This window comes from Dendrobates tinctorius, unplaced genomic scaffold (assembly GCF_039654945.1).
Source record: "Dendrobates tinctorius isolate UK_male_01 unplaced genomic scaffold, ASM3965494v1 ptg000143l, whole genome shotgun sequence".
NCBI lineage: Eukaryota > Metazoa > Chordata > Amphibia > Anura > Dendrobatidae > Dendrobates > Dendrobates tinctorius.
Genome location: NW_027361810.1, coordinates 45,690,733 through 45,705,719, shown reverse-complemented (window position 1 = coordinate 45,705,719; position 14,987 = coordinate 45,690,733). Strand labels below are relative to the sequence as shown.

General features: G+C 41.5%; 1 protein-coding gene across 4 annotated transcripts in view; it reads right to left on the bottom strand.

Annotated features, from left to right (window-relative positions):
• RAPGEF4 (Rap guanine nucleotide exchange factor 4) overlaps positions 1-14,987 on the bottom strand; it is a 302,234-nt gene that overhangs the window by 56,920 nt on the left and 230,327 nt on the right. The window lies entirely within an intron of this gene.

Here is a 14,987-nt window from a genome sequence, read left to right as displayed (position 1 = left end):
AAGAATAACTGTAAGGGGTAACAGGCATGTTTAAATATTTTCAATCTAATATATAAAGCTCAGAGTGTGTGTGTGTGTGTCCGGGATTGGCATCCGCACCGTCGCAGCTACAGCCACAAAATTTGGCACAGTCACACGTCTGGACTCCGAGAGTGTCCTAGGCTATGTTGTGAGGCGAAATTTTAACCCCGCGCGTTCCAATTCACCAAACAATTTTGCCCCTATCTACATAATGGGGAAAAAGTGTGTGTGTGTATCAAGCCCCGCCCCTCATTATGATGTCATAATGGTTGTCATGGCGACGCTGATGTCATCATAGGTTGCAAGCCCTGCCGCTCATTATGATGTCATAATGGTTGACTATGGGATGGAGGATGTGTGATGGGTATATGGGCACGGGACTATGGGATGGAGGATGTGTGATGGGTATATGGGCACGGGACTATGGGATGGAGGATATCTATGACGGGTATATGGGCACGGGCCTATGGGATAGCGGATATGTATGATGGGTATATGGGCACTGGACTATGGGATGGAGGATGTGTGATGGGTATATGGGCACTGGACTATGGGATGGAGGATTTGTATGACGGGTATATGGGCACGGGACTATGGGATGGAGGATATGTATGACGGGTATATGGGCACGGGACTATGGGATGGAGGATGTGTGATGGGTATATGGGCACAGGACTATGGGATGGAGGATGTGTGATGGGTATATGGGCACGGGACTATGGGATGGAGGATGTGTGATGGTATATGGGCACGGGACTATGGGATGGAGGATATGTATGATGGGTATATGGGCACGGGACTATGGGATGGAGGATATGTATGATGGGTATATGGGCACGGGACTATGGGATGGAGGATATGTATGATGGGTATATGGGCACGGGACTATGGGATGGAGCATATGTATGACGGGTATATGGGCACTGGACTATGGGATGGCAGATATGTGTGACGGTTATATGGGCACGGGACTATGGGATGGAGGATGTGTGATGGGTATATGGGTACGGGACTATGGGATGGAGGATGTGTGATGGGTATATGGGCACGGGACTATGGGATGGAGGATATGTATGATGGGTATATGGGCACTGGACTATGGGATGGAGCATATGTATGACGGGTATATGGGCACGGGACTATGGGATGGCGGATGTGTGTGACGGTTATATGGGCACGGGACTATGGGATGGAGGATGTGTGATGGGTATATGGGTACGGGACTATGGGATGGAGGATGTGTGATGGGTATATGGGCACGGGACTATGGGATGGAGGATATGTGTAATGGGTATATGGGCACGGGACTATGGGATGGAGGATATGTATGATGCGTATATGGGCACTGGACTAAGGGATGGCGGATATGTATGACGGGTATATGGGCACTGGACTATGGGATGGAGGATGTGTGATGGGTATATGGGCACGGGCCTATGGGATGGTGGATATGTATGATGGGTATATGGGTACGGGACTATGGGATGGAGGATGTGTGATGGGTATATGGGCACGGGACTATGGGATGGAGGATATGTGTGATGGGTATATGGGAACGGGACTATGGGATGGAGGATATGTATTATGGGTATATGGGCACGGGACTATGGGATGGAGTATAATTATAATTTGTTATAACTAACGACAGTTAGTCACTATGCCCGGGCAGCGCCGGGCTCTTCAGCTAGTATTTGATATTTTGCTTGCCATTTTGTTTTTGTAAGATATTATATCCATCCCTGAACATTCACTGATCATCTCCTCTTATGTCCCTATTGCTTTTGCATTCTCTCTTTTCTGGACATCGCTTCTTGTGTCATCGGTCGCTCTTCACTTCTCTGAACCTTTAAGTGTTACATAAACTTATTACCAAGCCTTACGGCTCGTGCAGACAACCGTATTTTCGCACTCGGACCAATGTTATTCTATGGGGCTGTGCACATGTCCGATTTTTTTCTTGCAAGTCTCTCCAAGGGAAAAACATCACAGCATGCGCCATTTGCGTGTGTAAATTGGAACGCACTCGGCCATGCGAGTCAATGGGTCCATGAAAAAAAAAATAAAAATCGAGGACAGGCTGAACGGAGAAGATGGAAAAACTTTTTTTTTTTATTCTCCACCTCTGAGAATACAGGATCCCACTCTGATCACAGTTTAATAAGCATAATCTGACCAATTTTCTCGGATGTAGAAATAACAGTCGTCAGCTCCTGCCTTAAGGGTGAGACCATTCTCTGACGAAAGGCGTTTCGGCCACGTGGCTAGCTGTAAAGTGTGGCCGCGTCCTATGGTCTTCTCACGTTCAAAAATTCTTGGAAACACTTTCTCGTTGGCTTGATGACTGACAGCAAATAAATACCAGGCAAGCCACTGCTGTCAGTCACCAGGGAGGGAGGAGCGGACATACAAAACCAGTTGTTAGAACGATGCACTGCGCCTCTTGGTCACACCAAGGGTACACCAAGCACCTAATTAGCATATGTGATTTAAGAGGCATTCCTGTCTCCAAGATCCTATCCCAATATGTAGTAGGTGTAATAATAATATTAGCAAATACCTAGAATTAGAAATGTAGTATAGTTCATCTGATTCGCTATGTTGCTTACCGGATATGCAGGGCAATGCAGTAGGTTAAGTATCCACCGTTATGACCACTAACAACTAACTAAAAGGCATGAGGTGTGGATGTTCGGGTCCATTGCGTTCAACCGAACTTTAGACCAAACTTTGGTTCGGGTACCAGAACTCGAACCGAACTTGAACCCGAATCCTATAAAAGTCAATAGAGACCTGAACTTTGGTCCTGTAAAATGGTTGTAGTAAGGGCTAGGGGGCTGCCAAAGGAAGCAGAATACCCCCAATGAATTAGTCACTCTCTCTCTCTCCCGAACTCCGAACACTAAAATGGACTTCCGGGAGAAGTTCGTGTTTGGAATTCAGCAATTCACAGTTTGGGTTCGCTCATCTCTACTAACGGTCACTATATGAGTGGTCATAAGCATGGATACCTAAGCAACTGCAATGTCCGGCACATGGAGTATGAAACATAGCTAATTAGAAGAACTACACTAAATTTCTAATTGGAGGTATTTGCCAATATTATTACTATCATACCTACTACATATTGGGATAGGATCTTGGAGATAGGAATAACTTTTTGATCTTCAGTTTCTGAAAAAGGGAGGCAGCAATGGAAATCAGATCGAAAACACTTGATGGAACTAGGAACCTTTTTAGCGTACGTGAAAAATCAAGGGCATCTGAATGAAGCCTAAATCCCACAGCAGTACCAATTATGTCATTTCAATTTTTAAATTGTACACTCTGCCAACACTTCAAAACAGATTAAACACAGGCTGCTAAGAGTGCAAGTGGGAAAAAAAAACAAGCAAAAAACAAATCTGACATCAAGCAATATTTTGGGTGAACTTTATTTAGAGTCTCATCTCTTGGCCAAAGTGGGCAAATGTTACAGAGTTACACGGCTTTACGGTGATGCGGGGGATTTAAACTCTAGTTAGGGGAAAAAAGTCCTCAGCCCTGAATCTCAAGTCTTTAGACCAGGAACTTACCCTTCCAAGCATCTGCTGCCAACATTCTCGTGGATTGTTGCAAACCCTTAAGTGATTAACTGATTTTGCGGGTGATATGTATGAATGCTGTTGTTTTGCATTGTGCTATACCTGGGTTACTGCTCACCCCTGCAAAAAGCTCCACAAGATCATCAGGCTATTGTGTGGCTTAAAACATGGAAAATAGAAAGGTTACATTTAGTGTCTTTTTGTTAAGCTTATTGTCAATGTATAGTACTAACAAGTAGGGATCGTACAAAGAGGAGAACACCTCAATTACCCCCATCAAGGTCTAGAACGCACATATGGTGATGATTCTTTTTTTTTTCTCAAACGAGTTTATTAGTTTTTAACACAATGAACAAAGATTGATATTGACATACGACTTTGTTTCAGCAAAATAAATATTAAAATATGCACTGTAATAATAGAGATAAGATATTAGTATCATATTGTGGAGATTGGGATAATGGTGCTAATTCTAAACATAAGATAAAGCCACAACCGATAAAAAAATGATTGCGCATGTAACCAATAAACCATCAATGAATATTTATGGGGAAACACCAAAAATGTTAATGTTTTTAGTTTTGTAAGCGCTCATTAGATAAATGCCGGCTGAACCCGCTAACGTAGGCAGGACTGGCAACCATTAAATGTGTAGTATAGTTTCCCAACTTTTTTCAGGCAGGAGATGTTGGAAGGATAGAGATCTTTTCTTTAAAGCAGATAAGTTGCCGCTAAAGCTATCTGGCAGCGTTTTATTCGACAATCTTCACAAAGAAAAAGATGCATTCTTGGTCGGGCAACCATGCATGTGTTTGGGGGAACTGGGACAAAAACGTGATCATTCAGCCAAAAGATATTTAAAGAGATTGGCAATTGACTGGAAAGACGAATGCTTATGGCTGTATATTGCAATATGATATTTAATGGCGTTCCGTCAGTTGTCGCCTGGCAGCTTTAAAATGGCTACCAGGATTAGTGCAATCCGCTCCACTTACAAGATCAAAGAGGTTTCCCTGGCCTTCACTCTTTAACGTTTGATCAGGGGTCTGGACTTATGTAGGAGTGGTGAGGCTGATGGTCTGCTCCCTGACACTCTTAAAGGTTAAGTTTATTTGATGTTTATGTATGTTATAAAATTATAAGACTCACTGGGGCTGCAGTTGGCTTAGACAGGGTTAACTGTAATGGCAGGCCCAGTTTGGCAGACGGAACTGAGTGTTAGTGGCAAGTCCAGGAAGTGACAGTCAGTCAGTGCGTGGAGAGCAGACTTAAGTCAGTGGCTGCTAGGGACAGCGTGAGCCCAATTCTTGGAGCACTGCATTGCCGAAAATACCCTTTCGTGTGATTTTGTCTAATGGCCTGGGGGACCCTCGAGTTAGATGTCGGGGCCTTGGGGCGCACTCTGCCTGTGAAGCTACAGGGTAAGATGGACTCAGACTACATGGGGCAGAAGGTACTGCAATTCAAATATACTGCTAGTGGTGGTGAAGATCCCCTAGGCCACAGAAGCCAGTGAGAGAGACATTCTACCTCTACTGAGAAGCAGGGCTGAAGTTGTATCCGGTGCCTGTGCGAAAGATGACAACTCGTTGGGCCTTATCCTCTATACCTGACTGTAAGTACTGTAAATACTGACATTTACCAAGTAAAAGTTTGGTTGTTTTTATGAACCTTGTGTCTCCTGGATTGATTGCTGCCCTGGATCAAGAAGAGGGATTCCTGGAGTCAGAAGAGGCCTGTGAACCAGAAGTAAGCGAGATGCACCTCACACGCAGCAGCACATCGGGAATGGGACATGAATTGTCTGTAGGATGCAGAGGCGAGTGGGGACTGAAACTCGCCCACGACTACTTCACATGGGCATCTTACACTTAAAAAGGGACTATTTGGCTAGGGCCATGGAATTAGCTGCTGTTCGGTGAAGCAGGCTGGCAGGAATGGTCAGGTAGCCAGATCAGAACCAAGAGCGCAAGAAAGGTAAAAAATCAAAATTTGTAAGTATGGTTAGAAACAAGCTGAGATCAAAACATGGAACAATAATACAAGGAGTAAGCCAGACAGAATTAAGCCAGAGGAGCACAAGACCATATCTGGCAGCTTCCAGCAATAAGCTGGAAGCTTAAGTAGGATGTGGTGCTCTCCAACTGGCTGCAGCAGGGAGCTGATAACTCCAGCTACATCGCACACACCCATACTGGCTGATGGCACTGCAGGTCCCAGCCACCCCAATCTAATATAAATGGCTGGACAGAGACTGCGCTGTCCAGAGATTCCGGTTCCAATACCTCTTTCATAACCAGTGCTGCCGCAGAATGAAAACGGTGGTGCCCGGCGACAGAACAAGACGTCGCAGAGGCAGGAACTGGTGGCAATGTAACAGTTATGTTCTGACATGCTAATCAATATATGAATTTATTAAAAAATGTTAACACAAATCTTTGCCATATATTACTGCACCAGCTACAGTTGTGGCCAAAAGTATTGACACCCCTGCAATTCTGTCAGATAATACTCAGTTTCTTCCCGAAAATGATTGCAAACACAAATTCTTTGGTATTATTATCTTCATTTAATTTGTCTTAAATGAAAAAACACAAAAGAGAATGAAGCAAAAAGCAAAACATTGATCATTTCACACAAAACTCCAAAAATGGGCCAGAGAAAAGTATTGGCACCCTCAGCCTAATACTTGGTTGCACAACCTTTAGCCAAAATAACTGCGACCAACCGCTTCCGGCAACCATCAATGAGTTTCTTACAATGCTCTGCTGGAATTTTAGACCATTCTTCTTTGGCAAACTGCTCCAGGTCCCTGATATTAGAAGGGTGCCTTTTCCAAACTGCCATTTTTAGATCTCTCCACAGGTGTTCTATGGGATTCAGGTCTGGACTCATTGCTGGCCACCTTAGAAGTCTCCAGTGCTTTCTCTCAAACCATTTTCTAGTGCTTTTTGAAGTGTGTTTTGGGTCATTGTCCTGCTGGAAGACCCATGACCTCTGAGGGAGACACAGCTTTCTCACACTGGGCACTACATTATGCTGCAAAATTTGTTGGTAGTCTTCAGACTTCATAATGCCATGCACACGGTCAAGCAGTCCAGTGCCAGAGGCAGCAAAGCAACCCCAAAACATCAGGGAACCTCCACCATGTTTGACTGTAGGGACCGTGTTCTTTTCTTTGAATGCCTCTTTTTTTTCCCCTGTAAACTCTATGTTGATGCCTTTGCCCAAAAAGCTCTACTTTTGTCTCATCTGACCAGAGAACATTCTTCCAAAACGTTTTAGGCTTTTTCAGGTAAGTTTTGGCAAACTCCAGCCTGGCTTTTTTATGTCTCGGGGTAAGAAGTGGGGTCCTCCTGGGTCTCCTACCATACAGTCCCTTTCCTTTCAGACGCCGACGGATAGTATGGGTTGACACTGTTGTACCCTCGGACTGCAGGGCAGCTTGAACTTGTTTGGATGTTAGTTGAGGTTCTTTATCCAACATCCGCACAATCTTGCGTTGAACTCTCTTGTCAATTTTTCTTTTCCGTCCACATCTAGGGAGGTTAGCCACAGTGCCATGGGCTTTAAACTTCTTGATGACACTGCGCACGGTAGACACAGGAACATTCAGGTCTTTGGAGATGGACTTGTAGCCTTAAGATTGCTCATGCTTCCTCACAATTTGGTTTCTCAAGTCCTCAGACAGTTCTTTGGTCTTCTTTTTTTTTTTCTCCATGCTCAATGTGGTACACACAAGGACACAGGACAGAGGTTGAGTCAACTTTAATCCATGTCAACTGGCTGCAAGTGTGATTTAGTTATTGCCAACACCTGTTAGGTGCCACAGGTAAGTTACAGGTGCTGTTAATTACACAAATTAGAGAAGCATCACATGATTTTTCGAACAGTGCCAATACTTTTGTCCACCCTCTTTGTTATGTTTGGTGTGGAATTATATCCAATTTGGCTTTAGGACAATTCTTTTTATGTTTTTCATTTAAGACAAATTAAATGAAGATAATAATAACAAAGAATTTGTGTCTGCAATCATTTTCAGGAAGAAACTGAGTATTATCTGACAGAATTGCAGGGGTGTCAATACTTTTGGCCACAACTGTACATGTCACCTCACAGTGTGTGATCCCAGAATGTTAGAAATTCACTAAGGACAATTCCAACCTTTGATTATGTCTGCAACATCTTTTCATTGCTGCAATGAAAAATTAACACCGGTACATTAAAAATCAAGTGTCCCCAGCATATAAGAAAAAACCGTAACATTACACGATGACGTCTCTTTAACAAGTGTAGATGGCATTTATCAGAGCTAGTTATTGCCGTATTACATGAAAGCCTCGGCACCTGCAAACAATCCGCACAGTAACATGCCGTAATGCTGTCAATACAGTCAGTGCTAAAAAAATAAAAAAGTGAATTACAAGTTTAATGTTCCTCTTAGTCATGTTCTTGTTCCGTCTTTCCAGCCATATAATTATTTCATATATTTTTACCTAGCTATTATCAAACTCACCGCAGGTACCTGTAATTTTTGGCATTTTCATATTTTACATTTACTTACTTTAAATCCAGCTAATGATAGCTTCTCTTGAGCCGAGATTAAGGTTTACAAAAATAAGGAAAGAAGCAAAATATACACAGATTGTAATTTGGGCTCATTAGATATGATTGCATTGTGCGATCCGCTGACAACTCTCTTTTCAGCCCAACATTTAACACAATGGATTAGAAAGCCATTTCTCATTCCGCGCGCCTTATATCGAGGGGCCGTATTTGTCTAGAATGTATCACAACCAGATTTCACCTCTTTTATTATAAAGATTTAAAGACCGACATCAAATATATGTTGTTGAACAATCATCAATAGGCAAAATTTTAATTTCAAAGAGTAATCGCCGTTTAATTTTTATTTCATAACTCAGTCGTACTAAATGGAAAAAAAAAAAGTAACTTTGCAATACATCTTATCAGAGAAATCGGCTTTTTATCATTTATTCATTCTCAGTTCATGAGTAAAATCTATATTCAGATGGCAGTAAGTGCTTATAAGATTCTATGGGGGGAAGACGAGAAAATAGGGGGAGACACAGACATTCTGCTTCAAGTTCTCCTGAAATGCCAGTTACAGTTCTCCATGAAACATTCCAAGCACCAACTGTCATCTCCTATCTCAGTAATGGTAAAATCTGTATTCAACAAAGATTTTACCTGTGAATTGACAATTTTAAGAATGACAGATCAATCCAGGAGGAGGTAGAAGTGGATTTCTCGGATAAGACATATTATAAAGTATCTTATTTTCATGTACTATACAAATGATAGTTACACTTTAAGATTTGGTTATGATTTCTTTTGTTGCCTTTCAAGAATATTTATGGGTCCAACTTTTGAACCGCTGCCGATCAGCTGAATGATTTGGCTCCGGTGCGCTGTTGAATGGCATGGCTAATTTTTTATTTTTGGGAGTGGATGTTTCTGGTATTAAAACTTAATCCCATTCACGTAAATGGGACAAAGCTGTTATGAGCTTCAATATCAGATACAGCTGTTACAAAACAGACAGATCTGTGTCTTGTGAACATTATTGCGCAGTTGACCTGCAAAATATATTACCGGATCAAAACATAAGCCATCGATATTGGAGTTCCAGATGATCCCTTTAAAGAGGACAGTTTTGGATCTAATTTTATTCCTGCTGCTCCCCTGAGTATTACCCTTTCCTGTTTCTTGTTCCATAGATATCGGCCTTTTTATTTAGTGCTACTTTTTATGGTCTTTACCAAGGGGCGTGTCTCACAGGGTAATTATGCAGAGAAAGACACGCCCATGAGGATCCTGTGGGCACAATGTCTTTGGTAAAAAATCATAAATACTAGCACTAAACATGGACAAAAAAAAAATAAAATTGCACTCCGTAATGCTAAGGCATGTGAATAACAAATATATGAAATATGAATAGCATTACTGCTCTAGATAAGAAAAAATTGAGATACTTAGCACATAATTTGGCCAATTCATGCATGCCCAGCAGCCATCGACAAGGCGATCTCCGGTTTTGATGGCAACCTATCTAGTGTGAATACCGCTGTTAGGCTAAAGCCTGAATTTATGGGTAGGTAGGATGCTGCAGCAATTCAAACCGCCACAGCCTGGAGGGCGGAGTGCTCAGTCAGAGAGCTAATATACAAATAACAAAAGTCTGTCTGGCACTTCCAAATTAGGAGACTGGTGTGAACACGTGTGAACTAAAAGTAGCCATCGTTATACATTGCCTAAGAGACGTATTAACACTAGATAGGTTCCCATCAAAACCACAGATTGCCTTGTCGATGGCTGCTGGGCATGCATGAATTGGCCAAATTATGTGCTAAGTATCTCCATTTTTTCTTATTATCTAGAGCAGCAATGCTATTCATATTTCATATATTTCATACTCACATGCCTTTGCACTACAGAGTGCAACTTTGTTTTTCATCCCTTTTATTTAGTGTTAGTATTTATGATGTTTACCAAAGGGATGGGGCTCACAGGATCCTCAGGGGCGTGTCTTAACACTTCTTTGCATAATTACCCTGTGAGACACGTCCCACGTCCACTTTGTAGGGCTATGGCATGTGAATATGAGTTTTTGAGTAGTCGTATTATCATCAAATACAGGATTACAATGAAAGGTAATGACACAGGATCCACCATTCTCAACAAGTGATGTCACAGCTCACCTCCTCTTCCTGTATGAATCCTGATAACACCTCTATATACAGTGGATAACACAGGATCTACCATTCACAATAGGTGATGTCACAGCTCACCTCCTCCCTTCGCAATGATCTTTGCCCAGATTGGAGCATGCTCACTAAATGGTACAATACAATTCAGTAGGGCCCGAGTCAGTCTGTTGCAGCTTATGTCCATGTTCCCAACAGGAAGCAGACGTCTAATATTAGGCTTAGTGACCGTTATGAGAATTTCACATTTTTTTATTTAGCTAGTGACATAAAAAAAATATATATATTTAACATAAAATCTGACGCAAACTATTATATTTTCCGCCCGACTTACGGTTATTCTCCCAAGTTTATACTCCTCACTTCACTTTTCAATTTCACGCTGAAGTTCTATTTCTATTGACCTCTATGGAGTTGTATAAGGCAATCTGTACCGCAGTCATAACCTACAACTGAAAAGTAACAATTATATCCATAAATAATTTCCTACAAAATGCCAGATGCAAAAATAGTAATTTCCACACACAGCAATTATATTGTCAGCTCTGAAGAACGCCGGGAATACGCCGTATGTATCTGATAAATGAAATACACGGAACCAGACGAGATCTGACAATGATATATTGCCGGACACTTCATCAGAAACCTCCAAAACAAGGAAAGAAAATAACAAATCTGTGAAGGGCTAATCTTTCTAAGTGTCCACAGATAATTTTATGTTGTCTTTTTATAAAGGATTAAACTTAATGATTTTGCTTGTTGATAGGTTTGAAGACTTATGGGATCTAAGATTTGGCAGGTCTCATCTTTCAATTTGTGGCTGTCGTCAACAGGTTCCTCACCACAAATAATTTATTTTGACTTTCCACTGACAACCTGCAGTATTAAGTTTATATATTATATATTCTGCCAGCACTATAGGTGCTCTAATGTCCTTTCCCTTACTTCTCAAACGTTATGTATAGATAAACGTATATATATTGCTTTTTTATGTAAAGATATACTGTATATATATTGCTTTTTTATCTAAGGTTTTTTAAAATCCATGCTTCCCTTATAGCCATAGAAGTAAATTGCAGAATTGTAGATGCTTTGCATCAATACTAGGTTTCACTTCCTTATAACGGATCGCCCTCATACCCAGCATGAAGGTAAAACTGCTTTTTCTGCACATACACGTCTAATATTTCCAGGAACGGTGTCTTGCTCTGTAGCTTACCACCCATTCTTTATGAATGGGCATTTCCACTTTATCAACATTTTGCCAGCACTGTAGGTGCTGTAATTTCCTGTAATTTTTGTATCTTGTTTTATATATATATATATATATATATACACATATATATATATATATATATATATATATATATATATTTGACAAAAATTCTCTGCTTCCCTTGAAACCATATAATTAAATTACAGAATTGTAGCTGCTTACAGCCATTACTAGGGAAAGCTTGCTTACAACAGATTGCCCTCTTACCCAGCATGAAGATAAAACAGTTTTTTGTGCAAATGCAAGTCTAATAAGTACAGGGACAGTCTCTTGCCCTGGAACTTGCCAAACATACTTTTTGAATAGGCATTTCCACTTAATCAACATTATGCCAACACTGTAGGTGTAAGTCTGATATGTCCACGAACAGTCTCCTTTCCTGCAACTTGTCATCCATTCTTTTTGAGAGAACAGATACTTAATCAACATTCTACCAGCACTATAGGTACTGTACTTTCCTTTCCCTTACTTCTCAGGTTGCGCTGCTCTTGCCAACATCCAATGGCTTGTCTGCCTGAAAGAGAGCAGGAGTAGAGAAAAAAGTCCAGCACTGAATTCCTGTAATCCGTTGTGGTGTCTTTTCGGATAGAGGTGGATTAGACTTAGAATCATAGAATCATAGAGTTGGAAGGGACCTCCTGGGCCATCTGGTCCAACCCCCTGCTCAAAGCAGGATTCGCTAAATCATCCCAGTCAGATGTCTGTCCAGCCTCTGTTTGAAGACTTCCATTGAAGGAGAACTCACCACTTCTCGTGGCAGCCTGTTCCACTCATTGATCACTCTAACTGTCAAAAAGTTTTTTCTAATATCTAATCTGTGTCTCCTCCCATTCAGTTTCATCCCATTGCTTCTAGTCTTTCCTTGTGCAAATGAGAATAAAGTTGATCCTTCTACAATGTGACAGCCCTTTAGATATTTGTAGACAGCTATTAAGTCTCCTCTCAGTCTTCTCTTTTGCAAACTAAACATTCCCAAATCCTGCAACCTTTCCTCATAAGACAGGGTTTGCAGACCGGTCACCATTCTGGTCGCTCTTTTCTGAACTTGCTCCAGTTTGTTGATGTCTTTTTTAAAATGTGGTGCCCAAAACTGGACACAATATTCCAGATGAGGTCTGACCAAAGAGGAGTAGAGGGAAATAATGACTTCACGTGATCTAGACTGTATGCTTCTGTTAATACATCCTAGAATTGCATTTGCCTTTTTTGCTGCTGCATCACACTGTTGACTCATATTCAGTCTGTGATCTATTAGTATACCCAAGTCTTTTTCACATGTGCTGTCACTTAGCCCTATTCCTCCCATTCTATATCTGCTCTTTTCATTTTTATTGCCCAGATGTAGTACTTTGCATTTCTCCCTGTTAAAAACCATTCTGTTAGTTGCTGCCCACTTCTCCAGTTTATTTAAATCTTTTTGAATCCTCTCTCTCTCTTCTCTAGTATTAGCTATCCCTCCTAGCTTTGTGTCATCAGCAAATTTAATCAGTTTACCCTCAATTCCTTCATCTAAATCGTTGATAAAGATGTTGAACAATACAGGGCCCAGGACAGAGCCCTGTGGTACCCCACTTGACACATTCTTCCAACTGGATGTGCAGCCATTTACGACCACTCTTTGGGTCCGGCAGTGGATACCAAGTTAGACAAGTTGGAGACACCTACAGTCATGGCCAAAAGTTTTGAGAATGACACAAATATTAATTTTTACAAAGTCTACTGCTTCATTTTTTCTAATGGCAATTTGCATATACTCCAGAATGTTATAAAGAGTGATCAGCTTAACAGCAATTACTTGCAAAGTCAATATTTGCCTAGAAAATGAACTTTATCCCCCAAAACACATTTCAACATCATTGCAGCCCTGCCTTAAAAGGACCAGCTAACATCGTTTCAATGATTGCTCTATTAACACAGGTGTGGGTGTTGATGAGGACAGGGCTGGAGATCAATCTGTCATGATTAAGTAAGAATGACACCACTGGACACTTTAAAAGGAGGCTGGTGCTTGGCATCATTGTTTCTCTTCTGTTAACCATGGTTATCTCTAAAGAAACACGTGCAGTCATCATTGCACTGCACAAAAATGGCCTAACAGGGAAGAGTATCGCAGCTAGAAAGATTGCACCTCAGTCAACAATCTATCGCATCATCAAGAACTTCAAGGAGAGAGGTTCCCTTGTTGCCAAAAAGGCTCCAGGGCGCCCAAGAAAGACCAGCAAGCGCCAGGACCGTCTCTTAAAAGTGTTTCAGCTGCGGGATCAGGCTACCAGCAGTGCAGAGCTTGCTCAGGAATGGCAGCAGGCAGGTGTGAGTGCATCTGCACGCACTGTGAGGCGGAGACTCTTGGAGCAAGGCCTGGTCTCAAGGAGGGCAGCAAAGAAGCCACTTCTCTCCAGAAAAAACATCATGGACAGACTGATATTCTGCAAGAGGTACAGGGAGTGGACTGCTGAGGACTGGGGTAAAATCATTTTCTCTGATGAATCCCCTTTTCGATTGTTTGGGACATCTGGAAAACGGCTTATTCGGAGAAGACCAGGTGAGCGCTACCACCAGTCTTGTCTCATGCCAACTGTCAAGCATCCTGAAACCATTCATGTGTGGGGTTGCTTCTCAGCCAAGGGAATGGGCTCTCTCTGTCTTGCCTAAAAACACAGCCATGAATACAGAATGGTACCAGAATGTCCTCCAAGAGCAACTTCTCCCAACCGTCCAAGAGCAGTTTGGCGATCAACAATGCCTTTTTCAACATGATGGAGTACCTTGCCATAAAGCAAAGGTGATAACTAAATGGCTCAGGGAACAAAACATAGAGATTTTGGGACCATGGCCTGGAAACTCCCCAGATCTTAATCCCATTGAGAACTTGTGGTCAATCATCAAGAGACGGGTGGACAAACAAAAACCTTCAAATTCAGACAAAATAAAAGCTTTGATTTTGCAAGAATGGACTGCTATCAGTCAGGATTTGATCCAGAAGTTGATTGAGAGCATGCCATGGAGAATTGCAGAGGTCCTGAAGAAGAAGGGTCAACACTGCAAATATTGACTTGCTGCATTAACTCATTCTAACTGTCAATATAACCTTTTGTTACTCATAATATGATTGCGATTATATTTCTGTATGTGATAAAAACATCTGACAAACACACATAAAAACCAGAGGCCAGCAGATCATGTGAAAATATAATATTTGTGTCATTCTCAAAACTTCTGGCCATGACTGTAGTGGCTGGCACTTAATTTTTGGGGCATAAGACAACACAACTTGTAAATATTGCAATATGCAATTTTCCTATTTTTTTACGTTATCTATAAAAAGAGATCAAGTTATCTGAAGTGCAATGACCACCAAACTCTATGGTTTGTATATAGAGA